This window comes from Miscanthus floridulus, chromosome 16, assembly GCF_019320115.1.
Source record: "Miscanthus floridulus cultivar M001 chromosome 16, ASM1932011v1, whole genome shotgun sequence".
Lineage (NCBI taxonomy): Eukaryota > Viridiplantae > Streptophyta > Magnoliopsida > Poales > Poaceae > Miscanthus > Miscanthus floridulus.
In genome coordinates this window covers 66,121,546-66,130,910 of record NC_089595.1, presented here as the reverse complement: position 1 = coordinate 66,130,910, position 9,365 = coordinate 66,121,546, and positions in this window count along the sequence as shown.

Genomic DNA, 9,365 nt, shown 5'->3' with positions numbered 1-9,365 from the left:
TAAACAGATCAGGCAAACGCGGGGGGAATGCATCCGAGAAGTGCTCACGTAGTTAGGAGCCGTGGAGAAGGCCCTGGTGCTGGAGACAGAGCCCCCAGAGGCTGCGGCGATCTGGAAGGAAAGTTTCCCGCAGAGGACATCAGACGATTAGTCTGGGGAAATAGTGGGGGTAGGGTTTGGGAGAGAAGAGGGCTAACCGGAGACGAGGCTAGACGACGGCCGATTACTTCCGACCCAGACGCGGAAGCGAGGCCGAGGAGGCGGCGGGCCACGAGGCGCGCGGCCGGTGCCACCATGGTGGCGTGCACCACGGCGGAGACGACGAAGCGAGTGTTGTTGGAGGCATCGGCGTGTGGCCGCCTTGCGAACCCAGCGAGATTGGGAGAAGATGCGACCGGTCTTTGACTCGCGCTACCTCGCTAGGACAGGAACCCTACAAGCCCAATGGGCCAGACCTAGCTTTGCGGGCCCAATTTTTTTTTTCCTTAGAGGCCGTTCCGTGACAAGCCATTAACGTAGCCAGGAGCCCTCTGGTTCTACCGGCCGAACTTTCCAGTGCTTTTTCTCAGTACTAAAAATCGTCTAGCCATCTCGCTAAAGAGGTTAAGGCATTTGCCACTTAGTTGTACTCTCTCTCTACTTGGAACGCTTCGAATCTCTTACAACAAGTACATCACCCGCAACGAAGCACGAGGAACGGTGGTTGTGGTTGGTGGACACATTTAATGTCGCTTCTCCTTACCATCAGATAAAAACGATTCACCGTCCAAGCTGTACTATTTGTAATAGTACCTAGGTAGTATGCACTCGTCGGGACGTTGTGGTAGTTTCTAAGTAATATGCAGGACCATGCACGACCATTTAAACTGCTACGATTTAGGACACATGCATGGCCACGTTACTCCTAGGATGGTCGGTGGTTGAGGTTGATCGCCATTACTACATCTACCATAATGGCTTTGTGCTTAGCGTCGCTTGCGGTTACGCCTACCATGACCCAAGTCTCCTCGTGCTTTTTTTCCCTCTTGTCAGAACCTTGTCTTGCAACCGTATTAGTCCTTAATGGCTGGTACAATGTACTTCGTTCTGGTGAACACACGAACGTGCGCATCAATGGAACTATATACTTATATGTATACAATGATGAGGCCCAGTAAGTGCCAGCACGCTGGCACAGAGAACAGAATCTTGTAAATTCTACTACATACCTAGGTGGTTAGTTGAGGTGTAGCCACGTAGCACGCGCATTATTGTGTCGTATTGTTAGTAGACACGCCATCCTTAGGTGCCACACATGTCGTTCTGTGCATGGCCTACGCCTGCTTGTTACAGAAATATGTTCGCGCTGTACCTTCGTGGTCCGCGTTGACACGTTAGTAGCGTCAGTAGTGAACCACATCCCCTCGTACCCCTTTTCTGCACTCTTGTCGGACCCTTGCCCTGCAATCGTACTACTCAGTAATGGCACCACACGTCACTCGCCTCGAACGTGTGGAATTTGGTCAATTTGTTCGTAGTGATCACACGTAGAAACCCTGGTGAACCACGCCAAGACCACAGACCGCTCTGCCTTTATAAGCAGACCCTGCCTTAGCCGGTAGCACTCTTTTTGAGTTCTTGTCGGAACCTTGTCTTACAACCGTATTAGTCTTTAATGGCCTCAGACATCGCTCACCTCAAACGCATAGGACGTGCATTAATGCATGGCCTGTTTGTGCATTGTTATCCCATATTACTAGCAGCTACGCCATCCATAGGTGTCACGCGTGCCGTAGTCTGCATGGCCTACTCGTGCTTGTTACATAGTTAGGTCTACACTGTGCCGTTGTGCTCCGCGCTCGCCCATGAGCCACGTCAATAGTGACCCATGCCTCCTTGTACCCCTTTTCTGCGCTCTTGTCGGACCCTTGCCCTACAGTCGTACTACTCAGTAATGGCACCACACGTCGCTCGCCTCGAACGAGCGAAATCTGGTCGATTCGTTCATAGTAATCCCGCGCAAGAACCCTAGTGAACCACGCCAGGCCCACAGACCGCTCGGCCTTTATAAGCAAAGCCTGCCTTGGCCATTGGTACCACCACTCATCGCACTTTAGTTCGCTTAGGTTTTCTCTTTGAGCAAGCTTTTTACTCGGCCCTTCTTTGTAGCCACGACCAGAAATGGCAGGAACCTGGGTTAGTAGTTACTGCCTAAACGTTCAGGGTTTTCCTAGAATCCTGCACGCCACCCTGCAAAAGCTCGGAATCAAGTATCGTCCCGAGTATGAGGGCCGTGAGTATCAAAAACATGGCACCAATCGGTGTGAGGTTACGGTTTACATTGGGAAGAGTGAAGAGTTCCCCGACATCACCGAAGGCTGGAGTGTGACCGCAACCGGATTTAGCTTCACCGACACTTACCAGGTTGTGGCCCGCAAAGCTTTGCGGTACCTTTGCCAGCTCTATGAAGAGCCCGTTGCCCGTACCCCCATGAAGTTCTTTCCACCCTTGGATAGGAATCGGCGGCCATGGATGGCTCGCATGGAGGCTTTGCAAGGTCGTGATGCGCAAGAAGATAGTCCTACCGTGGTGCACTTAACCACATACCTGCTTGCTCTGGATGAGCAGTATGACCGGCAAGCCTTAGAGTTGAGGGCGTGCCTCCGGCGCGCCGAAGAAGCCGAGATCTTCACTCGGATGCTCCAGGTGCAGCTCGCCGAAGCGCATGCCAGTGCTGCAGCTGCTGAGAGCCGGGAGGCTGCAATGTCAGAAGCTCTGAAGGAGGCCGAAGATCGGCATGTTCATCAACTGGGTGAGGCCTATTTGTTTACTAGGGCCAAGCGGAGGGTGCTGGTTGATGAAATGCGGGATGCCCCGATCTTGGAGGGGATCCCTATCCACCCAACTGAAACAAGGAGAACCGTTGATGTGGAACTGCCGGCGCCTCCACCTTCAGAAGTGTTAGAAGCAGACCCCTTAGTTCCTCTCACTCAAACATTAGCACGAGAAGTTGCAGATCCATATCCAGTACAATAAAAGAAGGCACCGAGCATAGGAGTCAAGCTGCGTGGTTTCAAGGTGGATTAGTTGCTTTGGGATGCTCCTCTTGTCGTTGTTGTCATCCGTAGTTATTGGACGCGTGTTGTAGATTCACCTAAGAACAGTGAATCCAGAATCACTTTTTGTAAACCCTCCCGTTAGGGAAAGTATTTGTGTTTTAGTTTCCCTATTTTCGCCTATAATGTAATGCTATCCAATGTTGTACTTCAAATCTAAGTGCGTTAGTTGCTTGAACCCAACTCCATCAAATACTTCTTTCCACTAGAATAGGCACCATGTAATGACAACCAACCTCACCAGCCTTAAGTACTAATACGATGAGAAAACATATTAGCAATATGAGGTTTCCTATACCAAGCAAATCACCCGCAGCGAAGCGCGGGCAGCAATGGCTAGTATCTTATAAAAGCAGCCCCCACTAGCTTTCGATCTCAACATGCAAATTATCCACATCGTCCTCCCACTAACTTTCACTCTCTTCATGAAAGCTATTCATGTCATTCCCCACTAAGTACTAAAACTATCCACATCATCCTCAACCAAGTACAAAAGTTATCCACATCACGCAATTTTACTTAAAACCTATCAAAATACTAGGCATCCACATCATCACATAGATTTGTTTTGCCACTCCATCATCTTATAATTCGATCTGATATTCTATTAGGCTTTTTATTGGATTCTTCACAACACTTACCCATTAACCAGAACCAATACAAGAACATGCAGGTCCAGCTCATACATGTAACAGCTTTATTTCTCCTGCTGCAACGTGCAGGGTATCCTTCTAGTTTATTAAGACTTACATTACACTAACCTTTAAAGGCAGCTTAAAACAAATCTGTAGTTGGTGGTTAGCGGCTTCTGTAGTTGAGGGTTTAGTCGTCTCTTGTTAAGAACAGGCACGTTTGTAACAAATAAGAAGAAAAAACCAAGGTGTGTGTGGTGCGGTGTGAGTATGTATTGGATATTTGAGCCTTTCTTTTCCCTATTTTAATGCAATGATACGCAGCTCTCCTGCATATTCCAGAAAAAAAGGCATCCTAAAACAAATTTTAACCAGTGAATTGATCAATTGGACACAGCATGGAATGCCATTAAAATTTCATGTGCCCTATTTTCACATGATCTTTCATGGAAAGGAACTTTATCCTCATCCTTCACCAATCACCACATAATTTACTTCACTCATATCTAAAACAAAAACACCAACTGGGTGCTTGCAAACCTTACTAATGCAGAGTGCACGACTGAAACAAAGCAGAAGTAATAAACACTGTAGAACAAGATAATGGTGGAGTCTTGCCTGTCAGAACCTTCTCCGCAAGGCCAATAGAAGGTGGGGAGACTTCAGGACAAGAGTGCTGACCTAAGATTACACTAGCTCCCTCGAAAGAAAAATGAGATTGTGCCCTCGAACTGCTTTCATGGAATGTGAGAGCGAATAGGTCTTGAGAAATTGTGATGGATTGATATGGGTACAGGGAGTACATTATATAGGCAAGGATAAGGAAGGGTTTATAGAAACACCCAATCAACGGTGATCCTTGCCTAATCAATAATCATCTACCATATTCCCTAGAGGCAGCCCAGCCGATAGGCTTGGGCGCCAGGCCCATGGCCAGCCCATAGGCGCCTATTCTAACACGCCCCCGCAGTCGAATCGTCAGTCACTCTGCACGTTTAGACTACACCTGAACTCCGTGAACACTGAAGAAGGCAGCCCTTTGGTGAAGATATCTGCATATTGTGAAGAAGTGGGAACATGCAGAACACGAAGATCACCAATGGCGACTCGCTCCTAGACAAAGTGAAGATCAATCTCAATGTGCTTGGTTCGTTGATGCTGTATCGGGTTGGAGATCATGTAGACCGCACTGATGTTGTCGCAATACACCAGTGTGGCACACCGGAGAGGGGCATGCAGCTCTAGAAGAAGCTGGCGCAGCCAGGTGGCCTCAGCAACTCCATTGGCCACCGCGCGGTACTCGGCTTCAACACTGGATCTTGACACCATGTTCTAGCGCTTGGAGGACCAGGAGACAAGATTGTCGCCAAGAAACACAGCGTAACCCAAGGTGGACTTGCGGGTGTCTGGACAACCAGCCCAATCAACGTCGGTGTAGACGACAAGATCAACTGAAGTATACGGTCGCAGCAGGAGACCAAGGTGGAGAGTGCCTCAAACATAGCGCAGAATCCGCTTCAGAGCTGCAAGGTGAGGCTCACGAGGGTCGTGCATATGAAGACAGACTTGTTGCAGAGCATATGGAATATCTGGCCGGGTGAACGTCAGGTACTGTAAGGCTCCAGCGAGGCTGCGAAAGTTTGAAGGGTCAGAGATAGGGGTGCCATCTGCTGCAGCAATCTTCGGATTGGTGTCAACTGGAGTGGAACACGGCTTACACTTTGCCATCCCGGCGCGATCAAGAATGTCCAGCATATATTGTCGCTGAGAAAGAAGAAGGCCATCACCACTGTGCTGAACATGCATACCGAGGAAGTAATGTAGTTCACCAAGGTCCTTCATAGCGAACTCCCGCTGAAGGGCTGAGATGATCCACCGAAGAAGGCCGATTGAGGAGGCTGAGGCCGATGTCATCAACATAGAGCAACATGTAGGCTGTGTCTGATCCGCGCTGGTAAACGAAGAGCGAGGTGTCTAACTTGGCATCAGCAAACCCAAGGGACAGTAAGTGTGTGGCCATGCAACTGTACCAAGCACGAGGGGCCTGCTTGAGGCCATATAGTGACTTCTTCAGGTGACAAACATAGTCCGGATGAGCTAGATCTTCGAACCCAGATGGCTGCTGACAATAAACTGTCTCTGTCAGGTTACCATGAAGAAAGGCATTCTTCACATCAAGTTGGTGGATGGGCCAGCTGCGAGAGAGCCAGGGAGAGCATCGTGTGAACAGTAGCAAGCTTCACCACGGGACTGAATGTCTCATCAAAGTCCACACCAGGCCACTGGGTAAAGCCACGGAGAACCCAGCGCGCCTTGTGCCTTTCGAGGGAGCCATCAGACTGAAACTTGTGCTTGAAGATCAACTTGCCGGTGAGGACGTTGGCCTAAGGGGGGCGAGGCACAAGATCCCAAGTGTGATTCTTCAGCAGGGCACTGTGTTCCTCTTCCATTGTAGCTCGCCACATGGGGTCGGCAAGAGCGCTATGGAAGGTCTTCGGTATCGGTGACATATACGTAGCGTGGTATGCAGCAGGCATCCGAAAACCGCTCTTCGAACATGTGCCCATGGCGTGCTGGTTGGTCACAGGAGGGACAGCAACAGCCCTTTTGGGCAGTGGGAGCGGCGCGGCTGGTGCAGGCGCAGCTTGGGCGCTGGTGCAGGTGCCGCCGGGGCGGCAGTGATAGGAGCAGTTGGAGCAGGCTGTGGTCGAGGCCGGCGCATGTAGTGGTAGGCGAAGGCGCGGTCTAGATGAAGAGGCGGGAACCCGGGCGAGGGCCTGCGGGGTGCTTGAGGAGGTGACACCGGTGCTGTGGAGCCTGCGGTCAGTGCTGGAGACCGTGAGCTCACGCGAAGCGTTGGCGGGATGTACAACTGGCGAGGTGGAGCGCCTCCAGTCGTACTGGGCGCGTCCTGAGCTGCGCGTGGCACGGGAGGGGTCCCTAGCGTCCGCAGCACAGGCGGGATGTAGAGCGTGGGCGCCGAGGGATCAACAGTGTCTGCTAGGGGATCAGTAGCAGCCACCGGAGGCGTCGGGGGCACCCCAGGCACAGTCTCAGAGGGACCGACAGGGGCGCTGGTGTCGTTAGAGGTGTTGGATGGTGTTCCTACAGAAAAAAAAACTTGTGCAACGGTCCAATAGGAGCGGGCACAACATCAATAGCATCAAGAAACTCAAAGTCCACCGGAATACTAGGACCATTGCGCTCAGCAAAGGGGAAGGTCGTTTCATCGAAGATGACGTGCCGGGAGATGATGACTCTATTGGTGGAGAGGTCAAGGCAGCGGTATCCTTTGTGGTGAGCAGAATAGCCTAGGAAGACGCACAAGGCAGACCTAGGAGTGAGTTTATGAGGAGCGGTGGCGGACAGGTTTGGATAACACTTGCAGCCAAAGACTCATAGGTGATCATACGCCGGCGGCGTGCCGTACAAGGCAAGGTGGGGCATGGAGAACTGTAGAGTGTGGGCAGTATGTTAAGCAGAAGGGTCGTTGTGGAGAGGGCCTCCACCCAGTAGGAGGGATGCATAGACGCCTAAAAGAGCAGTGAACGAACGACATTATTGATGGAGCGAATAATGCATTCGGCTTTACCATTTTGAGGCGAGGTGTAGGGGCAGGACATACGAAGATGGATGCCCTGGGTGAGGAAGAAGTGACGGGTGCTAGAGTTGTCAAACTCTTTCCTATTGTCGCACTGGACAGCCTTGACGTGGGCACCAAATTGGGTGGAGGCATGGGCGACGAAGTGGGCAAGCGTACTGTAAGTGTCAGATTTGAGTCGCAAAGGAAAAGTCCACAAGTAGTGAGTGCAATCATCAAGTATGACCAAATAGTATTTGTAACCAGAAACACTGACAACTGGAGATGTCCACAAGTCACAATGAATAAGATCAAACTTACTAGACGCACGAGAGGTGGACGAATGAAAGGGCAGACGAACATGACGCCCTAACTAACAAGCATGACATAGATCTGAATAGTCCTGAATGTGACAGGAAACACTAGACGCAAGCTTCGACAACGCCTCATGACCGGGGTGACCGAGACGCCGATGCCATAGTGGGGAGGGAGCCTGAGCGACAAAAGAGTGTGCTGGAGGTAGGCGCAGTGGATATAGCGGCCCGGAGCTATTGCACCTGACGATATCGGTCTGAGATGGAAGAACCTTCACAGAACAACCAGCGGGGTCAAACTCAACAGAACAATTGTTGTCGATAGTGAATTGGCGCACAGAGATGAGATTCTTAATAAGTTGTGGCGACATAAGAACATTATTAAGACGTAAACTAGGGGACAACTTTGTGGAGCCAGTGGCAGTAACAGGAAGCATGGAACCATTACCGACAACAATAGATGAAGGAGTAGGATACTGCGGGAATAGAACATGTGAAAGGGAGGAAGACTGAGATGTCATGTGTGAAGTAGCACCTGTGTCGAAGTACCACTCGTTGGATGAAGGAGGGGTCAGCGACGTCATGCTGAAGGCTGAGACAAGGGTCGTCTGGTCCCAAGAAGGGAGGTCGGCCACAGGATTGTAGTACCCCAGGGCGACCCACTGTCCTAAGCCATCAAGGGTAGCGACGGCAGCAGGCTGCTGGTGGGCGACGAGTGCCTGCTGCTGCTGGGCGAGGAGGGCCTGCTGCTGTGCCTGTAGATGAGGAGGCACCGGGATGGGTGCCAGCGGAGGACGAGGAGCCCCTGGCCACATCTGAATGGAACCCATCCATGGGTTGTAGACACTGGGCCAGGGGCGACCACCGGTGGCAGGCTGCTGGGCGCCGGCCATTTGCTGCTGCTGCTGCTGGGCGCCAGAGGGAGGGCGGTGGCCTCCAGTGCTGTTGTTGCCACCAGGGCCCCCCTTTCCACCACCGTCGCGCCTGCTGCGGCGATTGCCATTGGAGTACTTAGGGCCACCAGCGCCCCGGAGCCCGTGTTGGACGTGGGTGAGGCAGCACTAGAGGAGCCTGCTGCTACGGTGGAGACAGCGAGAGTAATGGCATGGGACTCCTTCTTGTTCTCCAATGTGAGTTCCTCGAGGATGAGGTCATCACGAGCCTCCAGGAAGGTGGGGAAGGGCCGGTTGCGGCGTAGGAGGGCCCCGACGTGGCTGAAATGCTCGTTGAGGCCACGGATCACGTTAAGGACAAGGGTGCGGTCGGTAATCACTTCGCCAAGAGCCGTGAGGTCGTCAGCCATCTTCTTCAGCGGGCGGCAGTAGTTGGTGACGGAGAGGTCGCCCTGGACGAAGTTGTGAAACCGCGTCTCAAGGTGGATGGAGCGAGCCTCCCGGTTGCCGAGGAACTGGGACTCGACGGCGAGCTAGGCATGCCGGGCAGTGGAGCCCTAAGCGGAGATGATCTCGGCAAGGTCGTTGGTGAGCGTGGCGATGATCCAGGACTTGACGACGCAGTCCATCCGAGCTCAGTCAGGGGAGATCGGTGCAGGAGGTTCCTCATGGACGTGGTCCTAAAGAGAGAACTTGCCGAGGATGAGCAAGAACTGATCGTGCCAGCGGTTGAAGTTGTCTGAGTCGACGTCGAGGACAGTGGTGACGTGGTTCCAGATGTTGTTGACGGCGACGGACTAGGCGTGCAGTTGCAGCAGGGCCATGGCCTCATGGAGGAGCATGGCTGAGCC